The sequence below is a fragment of the Canis lupus genome, chromosome 5, assembly GCF_048164855.1.
Source record: "Canis lupus baileyi chromosome 5, mCanLup2.hap1, whole genome shotgun sequence".
Taxonomy (NCBI): Eukaryota; Metazoa; Chordata; class Mammalia; order Carnivora; family Canidae; genus Canis; species Canis lupus.
In genome coordinates this window covers 73,400,047-73,427,733 of record NC_132842.1, presented here as the reverse complement: position 1 = coordinate 73,427,733, position 27,687 = coordinate 73,400,047, and the positions used below count along the sequence as shown (strand labels likewise).

General features: G+C 56.4%; 1 protein-coding gene across 3 annotated transcripts in view; it reads right to left on the bottom strand.

Moving 5' to 3' along the window:
- The window catches only part of AHDC1 (AT-hook DNA binding motif containing 1), a 63,939-nt gene extending 40,333 nt beyond the window's left edge, over window positions 1-23,606 (bottom strand). Inside the window, exons 1-2 of one of the 3 annotated variants that reach the window (XM_072827585.1) lie at window positions 23,581-23,606; window positions 22,865-22,959 (exon numbers count right to left, since the gene is read on the bottom strand). The gene's annotated coding sequence lies outside the window, so the exon portion shown is untranslated. Of the gene's footprint in view, window positions 1-22,864; window positions 22,963-23,193; window positions 23,455-23,580 lie in introns of those variants that run through there. The other 2 variants (XM_072827584.1, XM_072827583.1) reach the window with 2 other exon arrangements.
- Between the last annotated feature and the right edge of the window lie 4,081 nt (window positions 23,607-27,687).

The window sequence follows — 27,687 nt, the reverse complement described above, 5'->3', positions numbered from 1 at the left end:
CCCCTAGTGGGATCAAAGCCCAATGACCCTTCTCAGTGGCTTTGGGAATGGGGAAGGAGGGTTGATTTCAGGGACAGCACTGGAAGCGGAGTCAAAGAGTCAGGCTTTGGGAATGGGGAAGGAGGGTTGATTTCAGGGACAGCACTGGAAGCGGAGTCAAAGAGTCAGGAGTAAGCCCTCCCAGTCAGAGCAGAATCTGACCTAGAAGACAGGGTAGCCCCACACCCTACTTCTTCCCAGCTGGCTCCAGAGCAGGTCACTTAGTTGGGAGTCATGCGGGATAGATACCAACCCCCCAAAAGCTAGACCAGGCTTCAAATGGAGTCTTCATCTCTAGCTCCACACCTCCAACCACCGGATGCCTGTCACCTCAGGATTGAGTGGCACCATTATGCCCCTTTCCCACAGTTTGCTTCTAGCTCTGCTTTTCCACAGCTTTCTTTGAAAATCCTCCCACATCTGCCCCCTCCTTGCCATGTCCCCTTCCCCCATTCTAGAATTCTTGCCTTAATTTTAGCGGTGAAGATCTTGGGCTCTCAAGCTGACAGACCCAGGCTTCCATTCTAGGTTTGACTTTGAACAAATCATTCCACCTCTCTAGGCTTCCTCAGTTTCCCCATTTGTAAGTCAGAATAGTAATAACGGTACCTACCTACCGGACTTAACAAGATCATGAGGTCTATTACTTTGCCCAGCCCCTGGCCCATAACAAGCATTTAGTGCTAGCTGCTATTTCTATTTTTATTACTATGGATCATCTAGTTTGGTTCCATGGATGGACTTTGGCAGGTTTGTAAACCTCACAGAATTTTAACCCAAATTTGTTTTTGTATTTTTTTCTGAAGAGAAGGCCTATCATCTTCTCAAAATGGATCCTTAGCTCAAATGTTTAGAAAAGAAAAGAGGTCTTGGGTGTATCTGGGTAGCTCAGTCAGTTAAGCATCTGCTTTTGGCTCAGGTCATGATCTCAGGGTCCTAGGGTCAGAGTCCCACATCCAACTCCTTGTTTAGCGGGGAGTCTGCTTCTCCCTCCCACCCCCCCTCACGTGTGCATGTGCACGCTCGCACACGCGTTCTCTCTCTCTTTCTCTCTCCCTCTCTCTCTCTTTCTCTCTCTCTCATATTAATGAATAAAATCTTAAAATAAAAAAAAAAAAAAAAAAGAGGAGGGCAGCTCCGGTGGCCCAGTGGTTTAGCGCCGCCTTCAGCCCAGGGCATGACCCTGGAGACCCGAGATCGAGTCCCACATCAGGCTCCCTGCATGGAGCCTGCTTCTCCCTCTGCCTGTGTCTCTGCCTCCCTCTCTCTCTGTGCCTCTCGTGAATAAATAAATAAAATCTTAAAAAAAAAAAAAAGAGGAAAAAGGGTCTTTAGTTCAATCCAAATGGGGAAATGAGCACACAGATGGAAAAGGATTAGTAGAGGGCCCCTCAGAAAATGTGAGGCAGACTTCAGAAGGCTAGTGGCCAGGAATTTGTCTCTGAGGCTCCTCTTTCCATAGGTCTAAGCTGTCTCTCGGATCTGACCTCACCATTTCTCGCTGGCTCAGCAATGAGGGTCCCCCAGGAGGCTCCCCACCTCCAGAATGCCTCCATTGAACCTCCTCCACCTCGTGCCACATTCATCTTCCTCAGTCTCACTTTCATGACACAATGTCCCTGCTCCAAAAACCTGTAATGGCTCCCTATTGCTGCCGAGGTCTTCTGCGGGACATTCAAGAGCCTTCACAGCCAGCTCTGGCCCCCACCAAACCTCCTCCTCCTCGCTCTGGCCTCCTGTCTGGTCAGTGGAGCTGACTTCTCCCTCTCTTCTCTCCCCCCCCCCCCCCACAGTCTCCATACCACCCACACACTCACTCAGTTCTGGACAGATTCTGCCCCTTTGCTCAATCACACAGTGTCTCAGGCCCAGCCCGCTGCCCCCGCTCTGCCCTCAGGGTTGCCCCTGGGTCCAGCCACTCTCTGAACTAACCCTGATCAGGCCACGCTGGGGTGTGCTGACTGCAGCTCTGGCTCCAGGAAGCAGGCCTCTGCCTCTGCTCTCCAGCTCCGCTCCATCCCCGGACACTGACCCACCTCAATGAAACTTTGGTCCTCTAGACTTTTGGGAATAACACTCCCTTGTCCCTGGGAGTCCCAGGGAGTCAGCACTGTCCTCAGAGTTATGACTCCTGGGTCAGCGTCTTCTCTTTGAGCCTCAGTGTCCCCATCTATAAAATGGGGACAGCAATACCTACACCTTGAGTGATTCTCAGGAAGGAAAACTACCTTACAAAACTGAAAGGTACTCTTTATACTAAAAACCTGCTATATGGGGACACCTGGGTGGCCCAGTGGTTGAGCATCTGCCTTTGGCTCAAGGCGTGATCCAGGGGTCCTAGGACCAAGTCCCTCATCGGGCTCCCCACAGGGAGCCTGATTCTCCCTCTGCCTATCTCTCTGTGTCTCTCATGAATAAATGAATAAAATCTTAAAAAAAAAAAAAGAAAGAAAAACATTAAAAAAAAACTCTACTATATGAATAATATTAAAAATAACCCCCATTTATAAGTTTACTGAAAACTCCAATCGCCTCAAAACCCTGGCCTTCCCCAAGCCCTTTCTTTCCCTGTTTCATTTTTCTCCTTGGCACTTAACAATATCTAACATACTGTGTGTTTTACTTCTTTTTGTGTTAACTGTTTCACCCTCTAAATTTAAGCTTCTTGAGGGCAGGGATTTTTATCTACTTTGTTCTCTGCCGTGTGCCCTAGGAAAGTACCTGACACTAAATATGCACTTGGGAGTTGAGGCAAATGAATGAATGAATGAATCAAGTGCTCCCCATGTGCCAGGTGCCATGCTAACCAATTCTCACAGATCATTCCATCTTAGATGGGTACTTTCATTACTCCTCATTTTGAAAAATGAGACCTCAAATGACTTGCTCTGATCACACGGTAGGAAGCAGCCTGGCTAGGATTTGACTCCAGAGCCTGCCCTCTTGATCACTATGCTCTATTTCCTGTCCAGATGGGGGGTTATTTCTATTTCTCCATTAGTGAAGTCTCTCAAATCGTCACCCTCCCTATTTCCCTAGGGCTGTCACTGTCCCTCTGCCCCTGAGGCCATCAGTCCTCCCAACCCTCATTCTGACCTCTCTCAGCCATTTCCTCCGCTTCTTGGCCCTAAGCCAAGCTCCTCATTCTCACCTCAGAGCCTTTGCTGATACAGTAACAGTGTCCTCCACCTGGACTGAGCTGGCTCCCCATCTCTTTCAACTGTGCCCTTTTCTCGAGAGCTACCTCTTCCGGTCTTCACTCGCTCCTGTCCCTGAGTTCATGCCTTGTTTACTGCTGGGATAGGCTACTGGGGGAGCATATGCTGACTTGGTCCATTCCCTCATTGTTTCCTGAATTTGGAGGTCTCGCTCAGTTTTCTCCCTCTCCTGGCCAGGTTTCTCCCTCTTTCCTCTGCTGGATCACTGCCCCTACCCTACTCCATCTCTTAAGCAGGTTTATAGCTCTGTGATTAAGAGCCTGGCTTTTGAGTCTCTCAGTCTCCAGCTCTACCCCTTACTAGCTGTGTTTCTCTGGGCAGTTCACTCTACCTCTTTGAACTTGCTTCCCATCTGCAAAATGGGGACAAGTACGTGCCCCATGAGCTGATATGCCTGGCACATAGTAAGTGCTCAATAATAAATCAGCCTGTTATTACTTCTGTAGCATTTTACTGTGTCACTCATCCCTGATCTAGAAGCCTCAGCCTCCTCTCTGAACAGCCACCCCCAATATGAATGATGATGACAATAATAAGATTGCTAACATGTATTTACCACTTATTATCCGCAGCAGGTAGTAGTATGTTTGGCACCTAGCAAGTGCTCAGTATTGCTTACTGAATAAGGAGATTAACTGGTTTAATACTCATAACACCTTATGGGGGGAGGTACTATTATAATACCCATTTTGCAGACAAGGAAATCAAGGCCCATAGAGGGCAAGTGGCTCAGCATGTTTGGGATTTAAACCCAAGCAGCCTGACCCCAAAGGTGAGACTCTCATTGCCTTCCACATCCTTACTGTTCCCATCCTGACCTGCTCCAATGGCAGTCCCAGGGGTGGGACCCTCTCCTACTCCAGAAATTGGACCTCAGCATCTAGAGAGATGTTCACCGAGCCCCCACTTCTGAACTCAAACCCTTCCCACTTTATCTCATTTGAGCCTCATAAAATCCTATAGAGTCAATGCCATGTTTACTTCCCCTTGACAAATGGGGAAACAGAGGCTCAGAAAGGCATCAAGTAACTAAGTTACATGGGATTCAGAGCTCAAAATTCTTTTTCTCTGCATCACGTGTTTCTCCTGCTATCTTATACAACTGCTGGTAACTGTTCAGACACCGTTTGTCCAGCCCGAAGGCAAGCTCTCTGAGGGTGTCATCTGAGGCCCACCTTTGCTGTCCCCCCACCCTACCCCAGCCAGCACTGCACAGCATGGTCCAGGTTCCATCGGAGGCTTTCCAATTGCTGATCCGCACCTCCCAGCCAGGCACACCCTGATGTTCTGACTGCTTCCCCAATGCAACGAGTAGACTCAGGGTGCTGAGGGTGGGTGGATCTCCCTTTCAGCCTAGGCAAGAGGCTCCCCCAGGATGCCCTATCTCTGGGGAATTCAGGGCTATCTCCCAACCACAGCATGAAGTGGAGAGGGCAGTATGGTAGTTCAGAACAAGGACTCTGGATCCCAGTGGTCCAAGTTCAAAGGCTGTCCACCAGGTACAAGCTGTGGGACCTTGGGCAAGCTACTTCACCTTCGTAAGCCTCGGTTTTCTGATATGCAAGATAAGGATGATAATAATAGGGCTGCTAGGTGATTAAATGAATATCTATTTATAAAGCTAGAGAGTGCCTGGAACATGGTAAATGCTATGTAAGTGTTTGTTAAAAAAAAAAAAAAATAGGGTTCCACCTAGCCACGGAAGGGTCCCCCTGGTAGGGTACAGTGCGAGTGACAGAGCAAACCCTAGTTCCAAACGGACAACCGAAGACACACAGGGAAATGGAAGCAGGTGGCTGAGACCTCATACCTCGGAAAGCCCCTTGTGGCAAGGACCCACTCCTCCTCTCCCCACATCCTCCAAAGCCAGAGGACCCCATTTCCTGGTCCTAATACCCCCTACCCTAATCTCCAAGCCACTTCCCCTCCCAGCCCTCCAACTGTTAACTCTTTCTATGCAGCCAGATTACATCCAGAACCCAGGCCCTGTTTCTCTTGGTTGCTATGTGACCTTGGGCGAGTCACTTAGCCTTTCAGAGCTGCGCTTCCTCATCTCTACAGGGGATCATCCTCTCCTAGAGGTCCATCCTAAAGATTAACTAATAATGGAGAACGTGCCAAGGGTGTGTTCACAGGTGGGTGGACATGCTAGTGTCCTACAGGCCTGACCACATAGATAGGTGTGCTGTTTGGGCACTGGAGTGGGCAAGGGGGCTGCCATTCAAAAAGCAGACCCTCTTTGAAATTTTTCCCAAGTAGCCCCTAAGGACTACTTGGGTTGCAAGCCAAGCTTCCTATCCTTGAAACAACCACCCTGACATTAAAGTATATTTGCTGGGGGGTAAGCAGGGGCCTTGTGTCAGGGCTCTCTTCACCAAGTTACTGAACATGAAGCCCTGAAGCCATGCTGGGGAAAGAGAAAGGAGGAGTAGGAGGGCCCACAGGCGAGGAGGGAGGGGTAGGCTCTTTGGAGGAGAAGCAGGGAGAGTGGAGAAGATCCCTGGGTTGAGATGGGGAAAGGGGAAACGGGACATGCCCCCAGGGCTCTCTCTCTCTTCTCCCACAGCTAACTCAGCAATCACCTGGCCTGGCCTTCCACCCCTCTGAAAAGGAAGAGGAGCCAGCGGCAGCAAGTTAGGATAGAGGATTACCCGCCGTTAATTAATTAAAATAAACAGCGAATTAAATACAGCAAAATTAAAATAGCACAGGAAATTAATTCTCTACCAGCCCCACCTCACAGGTGAGATGCTTAAAGGGCCCCTTGCAGCTAGGATCCAGGGCGGGGGGTGGGGGGGTGACCAGAACCTGCCTTATACCACAACTCCTGGCACCCCCAAATATCAACAGCGGAACCCATAGGCATTCACTTGCCTCTGTCACCCTGAGATGGGCCTCCTGGCTCCTCAGCCCCAAGGGATTCCAAGCCCTAGGCCACTTTCCTGAATTCCAGCCCTGTTCCTTCCTTAGCAGGCAGGAAGGGTCCTGACACCCCTTGGGCCAAGGATTGGGCACAAGGCCCACATCTACCACTACATGGGGTCAGGGCAGGAGAGAAGAGGGACCTTGGCCTTCTCTTTCTTCTGGTTCCCTCTCGGACTTAGGAGTCAGATCCTGGCAAAGACGCCTCTTTTTCATGCTAAGCTCCTGGCTCCTCACTGGGAGGGCCCCAAACCTATCTCTGGGGGAACCATTTGTTCCTTTCTTCTGCTCAGAATGCTAAGAAAGTGCTGCTGAAGCCCAGAATTCCAGGCTAGAAGATGCCCTACAAAGCTGGCTAGACCAACCCCTAGGACGTGATACCAGAATCCCCTCCTATATAAGACTTATCACCTCACCACAGAGGTGGGGAAACTGAGACCAAGGAGGACAAGGCATTTATTTGAAGTCATCCAATGGCATAGCAGCAGAGCCTGCAGCAGAGTCTCTAATGGGCACTCCACTTCACTACCAACAAATCAGGTTTCTAGAATGCACCTCAACCCCATGCTGACCACCCGCCAGCCTCTCTTCCATAATCCCATTCCAAGACTCCCCAGTCTTGCGTCTCACACAGCAGCTGGATTAGACTCCTTGGCCTGCCCTTGGGCTGCTGGCCACATGGTTCCCTAAACCTGAAGCTCCTCCCTCCACCTCTGCCTAGGTCAGCCTCTTTGGGGTCTGGCTCAATGCCAGGTCCTCCACGAGCCACCCAGACCTTGTTGGGTGCTTCTGATCCTCCTTTGGCCTTCCAGAGTGCTTTGCGTGCCCCATGCTCAGCCCTCTCCGGTCTGTGTGAGCTGTGCTTATCGGGAGTGTGAGCTCCCCAGAGCCGCAGACCACCTCACCTCTGGGCCCCAGCACCTGGCACAGTACTCAGCACTCCATAGGTGCTCAGTAAATTGCCTCCTCACCCGATGTCCCCCTTGCCCTAGTGATGCTAACAACAATGCCTACCACCGACTGGGCATTTACTAGATCCCAGCTCCTATACTGTCCCATCCTCACCTGAGGGACCCGGCTTACAGCTGGAGTGACTTTCCTGAGGTCACAGCCCTAGAACTGGAATGCCACAGGTCCTTGCTCCTAAATGAGTCTCCTCTTCCATCCCTCATCTAGATCAGACCACCATCATCTCCCGTCTGTACTCCTCAAGCCTCTCAACCAGCCTCCCTGTCTCCAGTCTCTCCCCACCTTGTCTTGTCCCTAGAGATTTCCCATGAGTCCTTGTGGCCCACTAGACAAAATCCAAATCTGTGAGCAAGGCACCTAAACTCTGTGACATCTCTGGCTTCTGCCCTATATGTAGCTTCCCCTCTGATCCCCATTTTCCTGCCACACTTTATTTCCAGGCTTTGCATATGCTGTTCCCTCTGTCTGGACCACCTTCCCCAGATTTTTCCTCTTGTGAATTCCTACACAGACCTCAACATACAAGATCAAGGGTTACCTCAAAATCTCATCAGGTGAGATAAGCAACAAACCAATTGGTCCCAGAATTGACAGCCCTATGAGAGAGGGGCCTGTGTCACCGGTGTCCCCAACACTTAACCTATAACCAGTGCTCAGTCAACACTGTTGAATGAATGCTCCGTGTATAATTGTTGGCTAAACAGAGAAAGGACAGAAGAATACAAGGCCACAGTGTCCAGGGCTGGAGGTGGAGGGGAAGAGACCGGGGCCAGGAAGGCCAAGGACGTGGTGGAGAACAGTGACAAATACTGTCAGGGGCTGCTCTGCAGCAGAGCTACACTCTTGGCAGAGGGAGTGTTTGTGAGAGACAGAGGAAGGGAAGCGATGGTGTGAGGGAGGCTCTGAAAGTGTGTGTGTGCGCGCGCATGCACGCATGTGAGAAAGTGGTGAGGATGTGTGTCGGGGAGTGCGTGTGTGTGTGTTGCATTTGTGAATGAGTCTGTGAGAGAGAGGGTGAGGATGTAAAGGAGTGCATGTGTGTGGGCTTGTGGGGGTCTGGGTGAGAAGGCGAGGGTGCATGTGAAAGAGAGCCTGTGTGCTAGATCTGTGGGTCTGTGTGAGGCAAGGTGAGGGTGTGTGTCATGAGGGCTGTGGGTGTATGTGCTCAAATCTGTGCATGTGTGCTCGGGGTCGGGGCCGGGCAGTGGTGGGGGAGAGTGTCTGAGAAAGACCACAGGCAAGAAGAGGACACCGGAGGAGGGGTGCGCCTGAGAAACTGTGTGGGCCCTGGGGCAGGGGGGCGGGGGAGAGCTGTGAGCCTATGCAGGGGGAGATGGCGTGCCTGTGTGTGTCCAACGGGCAGGGTAGGGTGAGAGATGTCAGAGCTCTGCTGAGGGTGTGGCTGCCATGGCCCCGGCCACGGGCCCTGTGCCAGAGGTGGGGGCTGGCCCTGGGCCCAGGGTGGGGGGCTCTGACTGCAAGATTCCTCAGAGTTCTCCCTGGAGCCACAGGCGCCAGATTACCATGTCCCCAGGCAAGGAGGTCGAAGAGGCCCAGATGTGCGTGCTCCTTACATCTGTCCACAGCCAAACCTCTGGGCATTTATTTGTCTTTGTCTGTGTCCGGGTGTGCACGCCTGTGCTTGTGTGCGCACTGCCGCTGTGTGTCTGTGCCTGTCTTTGTCTCTGTACGTATCTGGGCCTTTGTCTCAGTGTGTGTGGCTGTTGGTCTGTGCCTGTCCGCATGACTGTGTCTGGGTGTGTGTGTGTCTAAGTTTATCCGTGTCTACGGAGCACCGTGCGTCCTGTGTCTGTGCCTGTCTAAGTAGGGCTGCAAGCATCCCCCTGGACTGCCTGTTTGTAGCTGTGGGTCTATGCGGCCTTGGTGCGAGGGAATGTTGTGCTTTTGAGGCTGTGGGTCTAGATCGAAGTGTGAGTGCTTTCTTGTGTCTCTGTATCTGACACTCTGCTGTGTGTTGTAGTATGGAAATGTTTATCTGTGCCTGTGGGATGTGCGCTTGTAAGACCAAGGATGTGTGTGTCTCTGTGTGTGTGTGTGTGTGTGCGCGTGTGTGTAGGGTGTGAGGGTGTGAGGGGTTTGTCACAGACTGGTGAGCAAGTTAATCTCAGACTCCGTGACACGTGGAATAAAATCACGCTCCCATAATGGGATCATTCGTCTTCCTGTCCAAGAAGAGAACCAACTCTTCACCCTCCGCCCTGGGGGAGCCAGTGGGGCCAGGGCCAGGCTCGGCCCTCATCCAGGCCCCCTCTGGCTTCAGCACCCCACCCCCACCTCTCCTCAGCCGCACCAGGCCCATTCTGCCTCTGGAGTGCCCTGGTGCCCACTGTGGGCTGGGCTGGGCTGGGCTCCAGGACATGTGACCGAGAGCCTTAGAGGCCTGTCCTGGGCCCCCCAGCCCCACCCACTACCAAGGAGAGCCCTGCCCCAAATGGGAGGGGGAATGCAGGAAGGAATCTTTGGGCCCCTCCTCCTCCCGGAGGGGAGGGATGAGCTGCAGGCCCGGCCGGGATTTTCCATCTCTCAGCAACAAGATTCCTGGTGAGCAGGCTGCGGGGTTTGGCAGGGCGCCTGCTGGAGACCCGCCCTCACCCGCCAGGACGCCTGGGTCCCCAGGGCCAGGCAGCAGTGGGTTCCCTGGGGAGCCAGAAGGGCCCCAGAACTCCAGTTTATTGCTGCCCAGGCCTGTGGGAAAGCCAGACACTTCCAGGCTCCCCACCGACCCTTCAACCAAAGATGGCTCTCCAGGCCCCTAGGCAAATCACCACCCGTCCTTCGGCCTCCCCCTAGCCCAAGCCTTTGCTTCAGGAAGCCATCACCGGCCAGGCACCCAGCACCACCCGCTCCCCACCTGAACCTCAGCACACACCCAGCCTGGGTTCTAGACCTCACCTCTGGGTTTGAGGGCTCCCAAGGCCAGGGCTGTGCTTCTCATCTCAGACTGGGGCTTCTGAGGACAGGGCCATGTGTCCTGCAGCTGCGAAATCCCTTTTGGTCTTAATGCTCCTTCCTGATTGAGCAGACAGGCACCAAGAGAAAATTTCAAACTCAAGGCTAGGGAAATTGAGGCACTGAAGCCCTCTGCCCTACCTGCCACTCTGAATCAAAGGCCAAATCCAGTAGTCTTGACACACAAGGTCTTAATCCTGCCCAACAGCAGTGGCTGCAACTCTTTCTTCCCTATAGGGGGTACAATTTTGGGAGGGGCCGAGCATCAGTTGGAGGGTAAGGGGAATGGGAATCCCTCAACCCCCAGCCTTGGATGCACAGCTGGAGAGCAGGTTTGGTAAGAGATTAAGGTGGAGGAGGAGAACTGAGTTGCTCCAAGATTTATGAGTCTAATTCTTCTCCCTTAAATTCCCCTCCAAGCCCCCAGCCCCAGCCCCAGCCTGGTCCCTCCAGGTCATGCTGTGGCCCTAGGCCAATGTCAGGGCCCTAACCCATCCATCAGCTGTTGCCAGGGAGTTTCCACCCCAATGGGTTCCAAAGGGAGGGGCCCAACTGACACTAGGGACCCAGATTGATGGCGAGGGGGCATGGCCCTAAAGAGGTAGCCAACAGCCCCTGACACCCTCCTAGGAGCTGGCTCAGAAACTCCAGGGAAGGCGCTAAGGCTGGTGGGTGGGGCCGAGGAGGAGGGTGCCTCCCAGCTCAGGCACCACACCCAGCCCCGCCCTTTCAAGAGGCCAGGAGACCTGGGATCCTGCAGGCCCTCCAGCTCACAGGGTGTGTGACCTTGGGCGGTTGCTGCTCCTTTCCAGGCCTCAGCCTCCCCACCGCAGGATGCAGGAAGTGGCTCACATATCCCAGGTGTCCCCTCTTCAGCACAGTGCCCTTAGCACTTAGCCCTGACCCCTCTCCAGTCCAGAATCTGGGCCACTCGGGGTAAGACTGGGGCAGCTACCTGGAGGAGTCCCTGAAGCCACCCAAGTCAGAGCTGATGAGCTCATGGTGATGACCCCTCCACCACACATCCATTTTCCAGAAGAGCAAAACTGAGGCCCTGAAAAAGGGTCTGAGTCTGGACCATAACCTGACTTCTACTCGAGGGGTGGTAAAGGGCATGTTCTCTGGAGACAGAAAGACCTGAGTTAAAATTCCAGCTGCACCAGAAACCATGTGAAAAGTCCCTTGCCTTCTCTCAGCCTCAGTTTCCACATCTGTAGAAAGGGCAATAGGGCCTTCCTCCTGTAACTGTTGAGTTGAAATGAGAAAATGCACGTTAAGCGTTTGGTGCAGCGTGGCAAATGCCTGAATGATGGTAACTATCACGATTGTGGCAGTACTAACAGAAACCCAAGTGGCCACAGGGGAGGGGGGGAGAGGTCCCAACCTGGCTGGAGAATGAGCCATCCTCCAGCCATATTGGGACTCCCAGGGCCCCAGCTCAGGAGGGCCAGCCAAATTCCTTGAAGCCCCCAGCTGTCTCCCCTATTTGTTAAAGGCCTCTCATTAGTGAGCCTGGGCACCTGCCCCTCCACACGTAATAAGCCTCATTAGTATCTTAGCCCCAAGCTCTGTGCCCAGAGTCTATGTGTGTGCACACGCATGAGGGTGGGGGGCTGCAACAGGCCACCAGCCAGGAGACGGCATCCTCGCCAACCACACCCCCTGCCTGTCATCAGCAGGGCCCGTCACCACCCAGCTTGTCACCTGCCTGCCTCGCACCCGCACCACCTGTCACCCACCCAGCTCGTCACCCACCCAGCCCATCACCTGCACCACCTGTCACCCACCCGGCCTGTCACCAAAGCCGCCTGACAGGCATCTGGGTGGGGGACAGGAGATGGGGAGGAGAAGACCACAGGGGTGTGGAGCTGGGGGCCCCAGAGACCCTGTAGGACCCCCACTTCAGCTCGGCATCCTGCAGCATCGCCATGGCAACCTCTCAGCCGCAACCACTTTCCCAAACATCCCCCGCCCACCCCCCCCCCCAGGCCCTGCTCTTAGCTGAGCTGAGGCTGAGAAGAGCCTGAGTGACAGCAGAATGGGGCAGGAAGGAAGGAGGGGTTCATCAGCTGGCTGGCCTTGGCCATCCTTCCCTCTCTGGACTCGGTGACTCCATCTGCAAAATGGAGGAGCCAGAATGGGTGAAGCCCCTATAGAGCAGGCCAGCCTTCTCTGGCCTGGATTGGCTGAGCCAGCTACCAGCTAACCTGTGAGGGCCAGGGGGTGGGACACAAGGACAGGGCTTTCTGGGTTCTTCCAGACTCCTTGGCCCTGGGCCCCCACCCTGCCCCTGCCCAGAGAGGCTGGGCCTCTGCCCCAAGCTCACACAGCAATAGAGGAGGAGCCGGCTGGAAGGGTGAGGGGCTCCGCCACAAGACTGCCAGCTGGAGACGCCACACTGGGTGACCCAAGGTGACCGGGGGCTGAGCTGGGCCCCCACCTCTGGGCTGCATTATTTATAATACCCAGAGCTTGGAGCTGAGCAACAGCTGCCATGCTGCTCCTCCAGGGGGCATGTGCCACAGTGGAACCAAGAAGACGAGGTGCCCCTCAGGGAAGGCCCCTGGGGTCCTTGGTGCCCTCCACAGCTGGCTGGGGAAGGGACGAAGTGGGAAAGGGCCAGCAGCTCCATCCTTCCCCTCCCTGCCCCCTCTCCCCTGCACTCCTCCAGGCAGGCGGCGATAGGATTACTTCTGCATGACTGCCCGCTCCACGGGGTTCCAGAGACCCTCCTGCCTGCAGCAATCTTTAAAATTCCTCCAGCCCAACCTTGCTCCCTTTCTCCCTGCAGTGACTGCTCCAGCATTTACCGCAGTGTGCCCGCCGCTGCCACCACCAAGCAGGCCGGGGGCCAGGTCCCTGGCACCTCTGGGCAGAGGTGGATCGGTCCTCGGTGTGTATGGGACCCAGTGGCGCTCAGCACCCTGAGGCCCAGGCCCTGGCACATCCTCTCCGGTCCCCAGCGCTGGGCTAGCCCCGCGGAGCATGGCTCAAGCTGGGGTCAGGCATGCAGTTGTGCCAAGGTAGATGGGCACATACCTGCAAACACACCTGATGGGTCTTGGAATGCCTGCCAGAACCTAGCTGCCCCCACCTCTGCTCTGACCCCCACTCTGCCTCACCAATCTCTGCTACCCCTGGGGTGGGCAGACAGCTGGGCCAGGCCAGAGTCTGTGGCTCCCCAGGGCAAAGAAGCAGGCAGGAGATCGATCCACTGAATTTTTTAAGGCTCTAATGGAGCTGGCATCCCAGGACTTGGGGCCTGGGACACAGACAGTGGCTTGGGGACCCCTTCCTCAGCACTGCAGTTGCTTCCTCTTTCAGGTCTTGGGGTCGGGGGAAACTTTCTTTGAGCCTTTCCCCAGCAAGAAGAGGCATGAGGGGCCCCTGGGAAAGAAATGGGATCTGGGGGGCTGTGAGCAATACCCAGAGCCCCCCCCCCAATCTCCCCAGCCCTAATGCAGGCAGAAGCAGCTCAGCCTCTAAATCACTCCCCTCATGCTGCCCTCTGAGGCGGATTCTGTGCATCTGTAATTAGGGGGTGGAACAGATGGTGGAGATTCCGTTTAAAATCATGCATCTAGTAAAGTAACCTTCACTGTCGGAACTGACTCCCAGGGAGACCAAGCCCCGAAGCCCAGATGGGGGGGGGAGTGGGGAGCATATCAAGCCAACACCTCACCCATCTCTCCCTGAAGCCCCAGGCCCATTGTCCCTCTCAGGTAAGCTGAGGGTGGGGGCAGGTTGGCAAGTACCTGAGAATGTGCAGGCTGGGGGTAAATCCCCCTACACCCCCCACACCCCCAACATACATGCCAGAGCCAGGGCAGGGCTGGGTACTCAGAGTTCTTGGCTGAGAGACTAGAGTGACCAGGTGCCAAGAGCCCCCAAAGAGGCCCCAAACCCCCAAAGCCCAGGCCAGGGTGCCCAGAGCACAGGGTCTTGGGTGGGGCAGCTTTGAACCAGATGTACAGCCTCACTGTCCAGGAATGAAAGGCCTGGGGCAGTGAGGGGGGGTGAAGACGCCTCCCCAGGCAGGGGAGGCTCTGGGAAGTGGGGGAGGACTGGACAGCAGACAGGGAGAGAGAGCACATAAGAGTGAGCAAGTGTGTGTGCAGGGTTGACTGAGGCTGTCTGGGGGAGGGGGACCTGGAGAAGAGGTGGGGTGAGAGAGCCGTGATGGAGAGTGCTGTGGGGGGAGGTGTGCTGGTATGTGTGGGGCCTGGAGTGAGAGCTGCAGAGGAACTGAGCTGGGGTATGTGACCTGGTGAGGTGGGGGGGGGGTCTGGTGGGGGCAGGCAGGGAAGAGCTGCTGGTGAGCTCCAAGGGGTGAATGGGGGCACAGGGCTGTCACTGAGCTGAGGCTGTCTGTGTGTGCCTGGAGAGGTAGGGGGCTGGTCTGGGGCCCTTATGTGGCTAAGGAAAGGACTGGAGCTGGGGCTTGCTGGGGACATACAGAGGACAGCCTGTTGAGGTGTTGGGTCTATGGGGGCGCGTGCGTGTGTGTGCAGGTGTGCGTGCATGTGCATGCCTGGGAAGGCATGAGAAGCTGGGGGGACGGTATCTGTTTAGAAGTATACTAGAACTGAAGCTATGTCTGTCTTTGAGGTAAATGGTGTGGCTGAAGAGAGTGTTCTTGTTTGAGTGGGTGTTGAGTGGGCAGCGTGTGTGTGATGTGGGCGGGGGGGAGGACTGGGTGTTTGGAAAGGTATAGCGGTTGGATTGGTGTGTTTAGGGAGGTGCTGGGCTGTGGCTGGGGGGAAAATGTTGGGGCTATGTGGAGGGCCTATGTGTGTGTCTGGTGAGGTGTTAGTGCTCTGAGAGTCTGAATATGTGGAAGGTATTAGGGTTCGGGGAGGTTCTGGATTGAAGAGGGAGTTGATAAATGTGTGTGTGTGTTGGGAGTGTGCTGGGGATCATAAAAATCTGGGTTTTGGTTCATTACTAGGGCTGTAACTATGCGTCTGTGTGGGAAGGTGTGTGGCGGTTGCATGTTTGGAGGGCATGGGGGGGCTAAGTGAGCCTATGGGGCACCTGGATGTCAGAAAGGTGGCATGTTTGTGGAAGTGTTGGGGCTATGTGTTTGTAAGTGGAGCAGTTGTGTGTTTAGGGCTGTGCGAGCCGTGAGCATAGCAGGGGCAGCTGTATATTCAGGTGTCAGGGGCTACAGTTGGGTCCCTTCGCTCAGATGCTCAATGGGGCTCAGGGTGAGGGGAGGTGCCCCTCTGGGGAGATGATGGGCAGAGTCCTCGCCTTTGCTCAGGGGCTGCCTGCTAGAACCCCTCTTCTGGGGGGGTGGGGTGCCTGCCCACCCCCAGACCCGGTGCGGGGGTGTGGAGAACGGGAAGGGGGGGTTCGTCCATCTGTCTCAGCCTGTGCCCAGGCCAGAGGAGCAGAGCCGCCTCCTCGCTCCCTGGGGGGCAGCAGCGGATCTCAACCCACCCATCTGCCTTCAGATGGTTGAGGCAGGAGCCTCCACAAAGCTGCCTGGAGGGCATCACTGTGTTTGAAGAGGCACAGGCTGGGGGGTGGGGGGAACCACACAGCAAACAGTCCTCGTGGAGGCTCCTTTGAAAACCACTGACGCCAGGAGAGAGGAAGAGGGAGGACAGGGGCGGGTATGTCTGTCCTTGTGCGTCTGTGTGGGTCAGTGCCCAACTGTGAGCCTCAGAGCCCCTTCGCATGTGTTCATGCTGATGGCCTCTGTTCAAGCAGCATCCTGGCCTTGGAAAACAGCCCTCCAGCCCTGGCTGCAAGCTCACAGCCTCACACAGGCAGCTACCCCTCACACATACACACTGCCTACACCCACACACAACCCCCCCCACCTTCACATCTGCATAGCACTGCACCCTCACACACATGCAGCTCACTCCTGGGGCCCTGTACTCTCATGTACCTACACCCACTACACACACACCCACTCTGCAAAACCAGGTGGTCACATATACCTGTGACATATACATCTGCACATACATACGTGATACACACCCACACACTCCATGCACCTTCCATCGCCCTGTCACACCCATATCCCACAGGCGACCATCTCTTTCTCACACACACCATGACAGACACTTGCTGTGTTGAACCTGTACATATGTGCACGTGTTTGTATGTGCACACATTCACCCTTACCAACTCTCAGATAGCTTTCACGGCACTCAACCCACCAGCCAACCCCTAGGAAGGCTCCCACTGGCTGAGAAGGGCCCCCAGCCTCCCCACTCTGTCAGCTGGGAGGGAGGGGGGAGGGCATACCACCCTTACCCAGACACCTAGGAACACTGATCTTCACCTCAAGAAAGAACCCTCCCTCTGCTCTGGTGTGAATGCCACCGTATATGTGAAAGTGTGATTGTGTGTGCGTGTGTGTCAACATGTCCTAAGACCCCGTGAAGAGGTATGTGTGTCACTGCCTATATGGATAAGGAAGCATAGGTCTGCGTTCCCCAGTTACATTCATAAGATGCAGGATGAGTGTGAGGGTTAGAGATTCATGTGTCACAAAGTGTGTGTGTGTGTGTGTGTGTGTGTGTGTGTGTGCATGTGTGTATGAAGGCCTGTGCAGACAGGTATGAATGTAGGGGTGCATTTACACAAGGAGACACCCAGTGAGTGCTGAATGTGGTATTTTCTGACACAAGAGACATGCCTGTCTTGGAGTGGGGGTCAGGGCTGGGAGCATTGCTCTGGTTAACTCCCTCCCCTACAAAAAGAGCAGGGAGGAGGGGTCTCTCCGTGCTTCTCTCTCTCTTGTTCTCTTTCTCTCTGACCTCTTTAGCAGCTGGAAACTGAGCCGGGGGTGGAAGCAATGGAGACTTGGCTGGCCCTGGGGTTTGGGGAGGGAAGCAGGAGAAAACACCTTCCAGATTCTCATCAAATCCCTGTTTGTGGTCTGTAGCCTCAAGCCTCTCTGCCTCTCCTCCCTCTCTCTCTCCCTCTCTCTTTCTGTCTGGGTTTCCCCTTTCTTTATCTCTTCCTGTCTCTCACTCCTCGTGTCTCTCCTCCTCCTATCTCAGTCACCTTGTCTCCCCTCTGGAATCTCCATGTCTCCGTGTCTCAGGCTCTCTGTTTCTTTCTCCCCAGGCCCTTCCATTTTTCAAACTCCTCCTCTCTCTGCCAGCACCTCTGTCTGTCCGTCTCTCCCTGTCCTGGTCCATCTGTCCGTCTCTCTCCGTCTGCCTGCGCGTGGGTGTCCCTGTCCATCTGTTCCACCACCCATCTGTCTGGTTGTCTGTGTGAGTCCTTCTAAGGGTGCCCACTCGCTCCCCAAGGTACCCTCCCCCAGGTCAGCAAAGGCCTCTCCCGGCTCAGGGGGTGGGGAGGGGATGCAGAGCTGCAGCTTCTGGAAGCTTCAGTAGCAGCTGGGCTGAGCTGGGAGTTCGGGGCCAGCCAGCTGCAGAAGCGGCCCCTCCTCTGGGCTCCCAGGCCAAGGACCCCAGAGCAGAAAGAGGAGAGAAAGCAGGGCCTTGCTGCAGTGAGTTAGTGTATGCCTCTGTAAGGGGGGGGAGGCAGGGGGGCCTCACTTTACCCTCACTTCACCAATCCCCCCCCCAAGCTAGGCCCTGCAGGAGAGGGATCTTCTGTACCCACCTTACTTATCCCCTAGCCAAAGGCAGAGATGCTGGGATCCAGGAGGGAGGGGCTGTGTGGGGGGGGTGCCAGACCTTGGGAGAAGGAGGGGCTAAGAGCTCACAGTTTCTTGTCAGCTGTTGGAGGGGGGGGTGTCCTTCTCTCCTCCCTTCCAGGCAGTCCCTGGGGATGGCTCTAGTTCTGGTTCCAGCTCCAGGCATGTGGAGCTGCATGGGCAGTCCTCACTGGCTCCCACAGGGGCCATTTCCGCCTCCCAGCTTGCTTCTCCAGAGCCTCTGACCCACAGGGATACAGGGGGAATATAGGAGTATCTCCCCTCCCCAAGCAGAGGTTGGTTCTGGTCCATGGGGATCTTGATCCTGTCAGGGCACTGGCCATCCTGAGAGGCCCCAGGTAGCCCACCTACTACTGCCAGACCAGCACCTTATTCTCTCTCTCTGTCACACACACAAGCGCGCGCAGAAATGCACCCCAGCATTCATGGCCTGCTACCCCCACTCTCCCATCCAGCAACTCAGAGGACTTGAGAAGGCGCCCTCCCCCAGAGACCTGCACCCTACCCCGCACTGGTGGCAGGCTCCAAGAGTCTCCCCAGCACACAGCCAGCAGCTAGAGGTGACATCCCTCAGTCCCCTCCCAGGCTGCTCTGTGCCTCCTGTTCCCTCTCCAAGAATAGTCCAAATCCCTGCCGTCCCACCACAGATGGGGAAACTGAGGAAGGGAGGAGAGGCCAGAGAGCTATGCCTCGGAGACCCTGGCATGGAATCGCAGAGAAAGGGACGCTGACCTGTCACGAGCAAAGTCCATATTGGCTTGCTCCCTCTGCACTGCTCTACAACTGGGCCGGGGCCAGAGGCTGGCTCCCTCCCTCTAGAGCTCTCCTTGCCCCCGGCTGGGCCCCCTCCCTCCCTGAGCTTCTGAGCAGTCCTCCCTGCCCTCTCCCTCCCAGCTCTGGCTCTCTCATCCTCAGCTCTTGGAAGCCTGACTCACTGTTTCCCCTCCCCTCTCCCCTCCCTCCCTCTCTCTCCCAGCGGCGGCGCCTCCCCCTCCCCTGGGGGGGCTCTGGCCACAAGGGTGCCCGCCTGCTCCTCTCCCTCTGGGCTCCAGCTCCCCTCTGCACCCAGGAGGCCCCCTGCAGCTGTCCTTCTTCTCTCACTACAGAGTGCTAGAGTGCAGACAGCCTAGGTCCCAGGCCTGGCATTGCCAAGTATCTGTGACCCTGGGCAAATGGCTCCCTTCTCTAGACTTGGTTTTCTCCTGTAGAACAATGCGTGAGGGGGATCCAACTGGATGATGCCCCTGGACCCTAATGTTCCCCGCCTTTAAAATCCCAGGCACCTCTTGGCACAGAGCACACACAACCTGTGGGGCACTGTACCTGCCTCAGGCCCCGCCCCCCAGGTCCAAAGAATAGCTCCTCTCTGTTCCCAGACTCGCCAAGAAGGCAGAGGGGAGACGCTGCCCTGGGGCAGGACTATTAGTCAAGTGACCCCTGGAATCCCCGGGGTCTCCCTATCCTCCCTTCCCGTGTGGGAGTTTCTCCCTCTCTTCCACCTGTCCGCCTCCCTCTTCCCAGAGACATTTGCTTGTCTCTCCTCCAAAAACAATGCCTGCTCATTCCAGGCTGTGGGGTAGGGAATGGCACAAGCCTAGGCCTTCTGGGTCCCCTAGGGCCCCCCCCCACCAGGGGCTGTGATCCTGGCTCTCCTTCTTGACTGTTTGCTCTCTTACTCCCTCATCCCTGGCTTCTGCCACCATCTTTCTCTCTCCACCTGGCACGTGGCTGTCTGGGTCTCTCTCTTCCCCTCTCCTCCATCCCCTGGCTCTCTCCCTGGGGGGGCCCATCTGCTGACATTAGCAACAACGTTATCCTTGCTCCCTCCTGTAGTCCCCATCCCAGCTGCCCCCTCTGTGGAGCTGTCCCGGGAGACCCAGGGGACCCAGACACAGAGCTGGGCTCCATCCCATAATAGTGAGTCTGCTTGACCTCACTCAACCAGACCAGAAGTGTCTGGGCATCTGGTATGAAGGCATGGCACGGCACCCCCTGGTCTTGGGTGACTGGCATGAGACACAGAGCTCTGTATTCCACAAACAAACCAACAAAAAAGTTGGCCTGGGGGGTGGGATGTGGGGGTTTGAAGGGAAACAAGGGAGATCAGGTTTGCCTGGAGAAAGCCCCTATCCAATGAGAAACAGAAGCAAGTAGAGGGAGTGGCTGGAAGTCAATGCTCCAGGCTGATCTGAGAACCAGCAATGTCCCTCTAGGACTCGGCCAGTCCAGAGCAGCACCGCCCCCTCCCAAGTTTCCAGCCAGGGACACTTGGCCCCTCAAGCCTGGAGCACAGCCACAACCTCGGGAGGAGATCCCATCCCTTAATCTCCCGTAGGGTCCAAGTCCAACCTCCCAACAGTCTACCTCCACTTAGCTCAGCAGGGGGTCCAGAAGCCTCCCAGCCAAGATCTAGGCAGGTGGAATGGGGTTAACAGAGCCCCCCAACTCCCAAGCCCCCTCACCAAAGTCCCGGTCAAGGTCTGGGAAGCAATTGAGAGATAACCCTGGACTGCGCACACCCCCAAACGGAGAAGCCACCTTGTCTGTCCACAGCATGTGGGGGTGCTGGGGTTCCCTGCCCCCCAACCCTGTTCCAGACCCCCCCAGCCCAGCAAATGTAATAAACAGCAAGCTCTTTTGCTTTATGACACCAAATTTCTCCAAGCCCAGCAGCTCCCCTTCCATCACCACCTCAGCCATAGATCACATTAAAAACTCACAGAGGGCACCTTAAACACATCACATTTGTTTCTCTCTATATTATTTCAAAAGTAACGGCATTAAAAATGGATTTTACTACAGAAAATAAATATCAGCACGTGGGCTGGGAGCCCAGGCAGGAGGAGGGAGCCCACCAGGAGAACGTTCCCGAGGGCTCAGGCACAGCTTAGGTGCTGACCACGGAGGGTGGCTATGAGGCCAGACAACACCCTGGGGTATAGGGGGGGAATGTTTGGGATGGGGGCAATACCTGCCCACCCGGGCACCTGCCCCAGTGCCAGACCCAGAGGGACAAGAGTCACTGGTTTGGACTGCTGCCCACTAGTCCCCCTAAGCTCACACCCTCACTGATCTCTGCAACCTTTGAAGGGTGGCAGCTCTGGGGCAAGAAGTTCACCACCAGTCTCTGGGGGTTATTCCAACTATTGACACAGCAGGAGAAAAAAAAATGAATTCAACTTACTATCCAGTTTGATTTTCCATTGCTATAAAAATAAATATACATCTGCTCAAAGAAGGGAGATGGCAAGCGGCATGCACATGCCACCTGGGGGGTCCCCCCACAGCTCACCACCACAACCCAGCCTGCCCCCCCATCCAAGCCAGGGGTGGGGGGGATGGACAGACTGGTAATCTTTCACTTAAAAGCCCCAGCTCACACAGCTACACACACACACACACACACACACACACACACAGGCACGGGGCCACACGGAACAGGAACAAGCCAACAATAGAAACACCCCAAATACTCCTGGCAGGACTCTGCCCAGGCCCGGGCACATGCCCCCGCCCCGCCAGCAGCAGCAGCAGCAGCAGCAGCGGACAAAATGTGGCCACCCTGACCCGGAGGCAAAGCTTGTCCTCACACCCTGAGCTCTGCCCAGGGAGCTGGGGCCAAGTCCCGCCTGACACCAACTGGTCCGGCGGGAAACGCCTGCCCAGCCAGACAGGCACAGGCCCCCCAAGGGTCCCTCCTTGTGCTCAGGGACCAGGCTGGTGCAGCCTGGCCCTGCCTCCCAGGGTGACGCCTGGGCCCAAATTCAGCTGGCCCTGCCAGTCAGGCACTGGTGCAGAACCGAGGGCACCAGGCTCAGCCCCTCCCAGCCCAGCCTCAGGGCCCCCAAGCTAGGAGGGAGGGGGGACTCCCCACCCCTCCACATCTGGCCCTGGCCCCCAGGGTCTGCGGTAGAGAATTCCCGCCCCCGCTTCTCTCTCTCTCTCTCTCTCTCTCCCTCCTCCCGCTCTGTGCCCGCTGCCCGCCTCAGGGACAGCCCCAGCTCCCGCCTCCGGCCAGCAAGGCCCACATCCTTCCTCCCTCAGCTGGCCCCTTCGCCTGGCAGGAGGCTGGGGGGGTCAGGCTGCTAGAGAACCCCTCCAGCTCCCATTAGTCCTCATCCCCAGCCCCCAAACTCTGGGTCACTGTCCCTTTTCCTGTAGAACAGGAAACAAGGTTATTTCCTAGACTCAGAGCCAGCCCCCTGCCCCTCTGGCTCTGCCGGGGGACCAGGACCCAGCAGGAGAAGGCGCCCTTAGCCAAAAGGCATAGGGATTCAGCAATTCACCCCCAGCTCCCGGCCCAGGGGGCTGACAGCTGTCACTCAGCACCCCACCCCCTGGGGAAGAGGGGGCCCGATTCAATCAGAGCCCCAGAGGAAACGCATTGATAGGCGATTATTTATTTATTTATGCAAAAGTGAGCCGACTTTGTTCGCCAGGTAACCGGGCACGCGGCCCAACCCCTCCGGCCCTGGCCACCCCCAAATCCCTCCTCCGCCCCACACCCCCTCCGGGTCATTAGGTCCCCGCCCCTCAACTCCCAGAGCACCAGCGGAACCTTGGGATTTGGGGGTTGGAGGGGAGGGGCTCCTCCCTCCGCAGTCTCCCCCTTTCCCAGCGCCGTTCCTAAAATCCAGCCTTGTTCTCCGCTCCCACGGTCCCCCCTTCATTCCCCCCCCCCCCATTCTCAGCAAGCTGGAGAGCAAATTGCAGTTTTAAATCCAAAGACCGAGGGAGGAGGAAGGAGGAGGGGGCGCGCGGCAGCGCTGGGCGCGCACCTCGCCCCCGAGCCGGGGGAGCTGCGGGGCGGCCAGGAAACCCGAGAACCCCCCCTCCCCGCCCCCCCTTCTCGTCCACCTCCCCCTCCCCCTTCCCGGCGCTGCCTGCCAGGCTTCGAGCCGAGCCCAGCCGAGCCGCGGGCCCCGGTGGAAACAAAGACCGATCGCACCGCGGGCACCGCAGCCACCGGGTCCCGCGGACCGGACCGGGGCGCGCGGAGGGGGCGCGGGCCCCCCCACCCCCGGCGCGCTGCACAAAAGAGCCCGGCCGGCCGGTCCCCAGCGGGGTCTAGGGCTCGGGAGGAGGCGCCACTCACCGGAGTGCTGGGCTGCCGGCTCCGTGGGTCCGAGCCAGGCGAGGGGCTTTGGGGGGCGTCTGTCTTCCGGCGGCGGCAGCGACGCGGGCGCCCGGCTGCTGGGGAGAGGAGTCGTGGAGGAGCCCTGAGCCGCCCGCCGTTGCTGACAGCATGGCTCGCGTCTCGGCTCACATTCTCCGCCGCTAACTCCGCTGGACACGGCCCCCCGCTCCCGCGGCGCCCCCCCCACCTCGATCACTCCTTCGCTCCCTGCGCCCCCCTCGCTCCCCCCGCCGCGCACACACTCTCACAGCCCTGGACACCCCCGCCCCCACCCCCCCATTGCAAACCTGGGAGGGAACGCGCCCCGCGTAGTCCTCCTCCTGCTCCTCCTCCTCCGCCCTCCTCCCTCCCGCTCTCCGGCTGTCTGTCTGTCTCTCTGACTGTCTCTATCTCTCGCTCTCTCTGCCTTTCTCTGCTTTCCGAGCTGGGTGGGAAAAGGAAATGAGGACAGAAAGCAGACGCTGGCTTTGGGTGGTGGTAGCTGGATTCCCTCTCTCCCTCCCTCCTCCTCCTCCCCTCCCTCCTCCTGCCTTCTGCTCTCTCCGCTGCGAGCGGGGCTGAGCGCAGCCTGGCGGGTGGCTCGCTCTGCCCGCCCGCCCGCCCGCCCGCCTGTCTGTCTGTCTGGTCTGCCTCGCTCGCTCCCTCCCTCCGTCTCTCGCCCTCGCCCTGCCTGCCTGCCTCTCTCCGTCTCCGCCGCCGCCGCCGCTGCCTCTGCGAGCTCGCCTTACCTTCGCCGCTCACCATCCGGAACCCCAGGGGGGAGCGCGCGCGCGGCACGCCGGGACTTGTAGTCCCCACCCCGGCCGCTCGGCGTGCGGGGCGGGCGGGGCCGAGCCCGCTGCCCCGACGGCGCGGCCGGGAGCCCGCGGGGACTGCGCGCCGTCCCTTCGTGGGGGAAGGCGGGAGCGCGTCCTGGTTTGCCACGGGTGCTGGTTCTCCCGCAGGATTAGTGTTGTTTCCCACGTTCCTTGTTCCCTGCGGGGGGCTCTGGCTGGAGCGGAGGTTGTGGGTGGGAGCGAAGGGGCGGGGTCTGAGAATGGAATGAGTCGAATAGGGAATCAAGGGATTAGCCAAAGGGCCTGCGACTTTCTGGGGCGCCCCAATTAAATGATAGACCAAGAAGAGAGAGGCGAGGACGGCCTTTCTAAGAAAGGGACGTTCTACCTTTCTGAAAAGGTTTCCTATTGAATAAAGCACGACGTTCTTGACGGGAGGGCTGCTCCAGAAATCTCAGAGCTCCACTGCTGCTTCCACCTCATTCAGGGACCCCCGTCCAGGCTCGGAGCTTTCGGTTTAGCCCCTCCAATTCCTAGTTTTCCTAAAAATCCGAGGCTGACCAGGGCACAAAAGTCCTGGATGATCCACAAACAGCACCCCTCCCCCTTCCTGAATTTGCGCATTTTGGTAGTGTCAGGAAGCAAGATTCAGATTCAACAGTTCAGAGCTCCTGCTGCGGCCAGGGGGCTGGGCTCAGCACTTTCACCTACCTCCTCTTCAGGTCACATCTGTTATCCAGCCCCTAGCTCCAGGCCCCCTGCCTGGCCTATCCCCCCAGATGGGAATGTGCCCTGCCTGGGCCTAGTTACCAAGGGGAAAGTAGCTGGCGGCCCTGGAAGGGAAACTGCTGCTGCTGTTGCTGCTGCTGCTGCTGCTGCCAATTACTGGACACAACAGGGCCCCTTGATCAGCTGCAAAGACCCCCTGAAATGGTGCTATTGTCATTTACATTTTAGAGATGAGGGCAGTGAGGCCCAGGTCCCCTCATTTGGAAGTGGTAAAGCCTGGCTAGACCGGGGATTATCTGATCCCAGAGCCCACTTTTAAACCTCTGGGCTGTGGCTGGGAGTTGTGACTCCCAGGTCTGTCTGACCTTCACTCTCAACATCTGTGTGTCCTCCCTTGGTACTTTAACTCAACAGATGTTAACTAAGATATGGGCTCACTGGGGACACTGAGAGGAATAATGCAGTCCTACATATCTACCAACATCAGCCTTGCCCCATACTCTGCTAGCCCCATTTCGTCAGTGTGTCTGACATTCCTTTGCCCTATGTCCCCTGGCCTTGTCTGTCTTGCCCCATGTCTGAAGTTCCTCCAGCAGTGCCTTTGTCCTTGGCCCAGCTGTTTCTGACTCCTCCTTTGGCCCAGCAGGGTGATGGCCAAAGTGTGACAAAGGCAGGTGGTGACATTTCTCCAACTGCAACTGCCTGTCACCACCTTCCCTACACCCCTACCCCTTCCAGGCACCTCCTTTAGGACAGTCTGAAACCCCTGAAGGACAAAAGAAGAGGGTTCTGGGGGGAACTCTCTATTTACCCTTTGATGGGAGGAAGTGAGTGAGGAGGCAGCAGCAGTGAGAGAGATCTAGGGTTCTAAACACTCCACCTATTGATCTGGCATTAGGGGGCTGGCATGGCCAGCTGGAGAGGCCCCTCACTTGGGAGCAGGTTCTCTTTGCAGGCAAACCTTGGACTCAAAGATTTATTCATGGAATGGGGAGTACGATAAGGTCAGATATTCATGAAAGCAGTGGTTTAGGTTGTTAGGGGCCTTTCGGGTCCAAAGCCTGAGTCTAGAATTATTGGAAATAGATGAGGCTTTAGCATCTTACTCTAGCAGGTACCCTATAGGAGAGACTTTAGCACTGGAAGGGTGGAAGAGGCTCAGGTTCCCCTTTCTTTCACATCCTCCCCCCCCCCCCCGCCGCCCCCCCCATACATGCTTACCAGTTAGGCTTTGCCACAGACCCAGAAGAGCCTACCTAGTCTGAATCAAGTTTTGGGAGGACGTTGGGTGGGGTAGTCCAGGATCATTTAGGGGAGAGGGAAACCCCAAGTAGATTGAGATGAAAAGGAATTTGGGAAAGGCCTGAAAAGGGAGAGGTGTGGTGAGGAGGTACAGAGGGCAAAATCAGCTGGGTGGGCCATGGCCCCTTGTGTGAGAAAGAGAAGTTTGGTTGTGTTTTACAAGCAAGCACCTTCGGCTCCAGGCTATTTCAGCTGCCCCCTTCACAGAGAAGGTGGGTACTGTTAGCCCCTTAGGTATTGAACATCGCTGGAACTGACGCATTACCAGGTTTTCCAGTCATTTAGAGGCTGGTCTTTCTCCTGGAGCTTCTTTAAATTGTGTTGGGTTGGGGGGGGGGCGGTCCTTCCAGCGGAGCGCAAGCTGATTCTTCCTATGGGCTGCTGCTGCCACCTAGTGTCTAATCTCCATGTCTGCTCCAGAAGCTGCAGACTGAAAGGGGGGCTAACCCAGTCTTCAGAAACGGTGTCAGGGTCACCGCAGGCTGGGCAGGGTGGCTGGAAGTTCCCCCAGAGGGTAGGCTTGAAGGAGAGGACCCAGGTTCTGGAAAAACCTGCATCATCCCTTTCTGAGCTCAGCTCACTCCAACCCCCTTTGTTACAAGGTAGCAGGAGGTATACCTAGACCTTAGGGAAGTGGAGGTGAGATTCTAGGGATAAAACTGTGGGGCTATAGGCTTTTGGAGGCCATGTGGAAGAGGAGCCAGCCAGACCTGTTCTGATTCTGCTTCTACTAGTGTGTCCTTCACCTCTGCGAGTCTCAATTCCCATATGTATAAAATAGAAGAGTAATTCCTTCCCTGTCTTACAGGCAGGGCTGGGGAGATTGAGCACAAGGATATGAAAGCACTTTGAAAACTGACAAGGGCCTGCTGAGGGATTGAGTCATGATAATAATCATGACTATAATGATGAGGTCACAGCAGCCTGGAGCCAGGCCCTTGGGGCTCATGGAGAGAGCAGAATGAAGTGAGCCTTGGGTGGGAGTGGACACTGCCTTCCCCGATTACAGAAGTTTGAGGGCTAGCCCCACTCTTGGAGCTCACCTCAGGGGAGGTGTGGTTTGCTAGAGTGGTTCAGCCCAGTCCGCAGAAGGAGAAACTGAGGCTGAGAGAGACTGAAGGACTCTTCTAAGCCTCTGAGCCACAGATCCAGGATCAAGAGGCCCACTGGATTGGCCTTGGTCTTCCCCTCCTTAGGATGGGAACAGCTCAGAGCTGGGACCCAAGAGACCAGGGAAGCAGGAAGCCCCTCCTCCTTGTGGTACAGGGGAACTAAGGTCCCCGGGCCCCCATTATCCCTCCTCCTGGGCTAGGCGCCCCCCCTCCTTTCACAGGTCCTTCCACATTCCTCCAGGCAACAGGAAACCCCAGCTGCAGCCCAGACTTCAAACAGCTCCTCCCTCTGGGCAGGGGGTGTGGGAGGAGAGGCCAGAGGCCAGAGGGCAAAGGTCAGCTTTGTTCCTGCTGGAGGTGGTGAAGGACGGGGGTGGGAGGGGGGATGGGGACACGAAGGGGGGCAGGGTAGGACCCTTGACAGCCACACTGCGGGTGTGAGTGTGTGTGAGTGTGTGTGTGTGTGTGTGTGTGTGTGTGTGTGAATTCCTGGGTCTGTCAGCATACATGTGGTTCTCACCATTAGCCTGTGTCTGGAGGTAATTGTATGTCCTTGGTTCCCTTGGGCTCACGGGTCTGCCTTGTGCATCTGAGTGTTTATCAGTATGGATTTGTTTGTCTGTGGGTGCTCAGCCTGGGATCTCACTGACATGTTTGTAGGTGAGATCACATGTATGGATATGTATCGTTCACAGATTTGTTCAGAGCTATGTATCCTCCTATTAGTATGACCCGGTGTGATTCTTTGCATCAAGAGGGATCTCCTTCTCCTGCCGCTTCCCCTCCCCTCCTTCCTCTGGTCACAAGAGGGTTCATTCTGAAAAAGGAATCTGACTTTGTTACTCCCCTGATCAAAATCCTA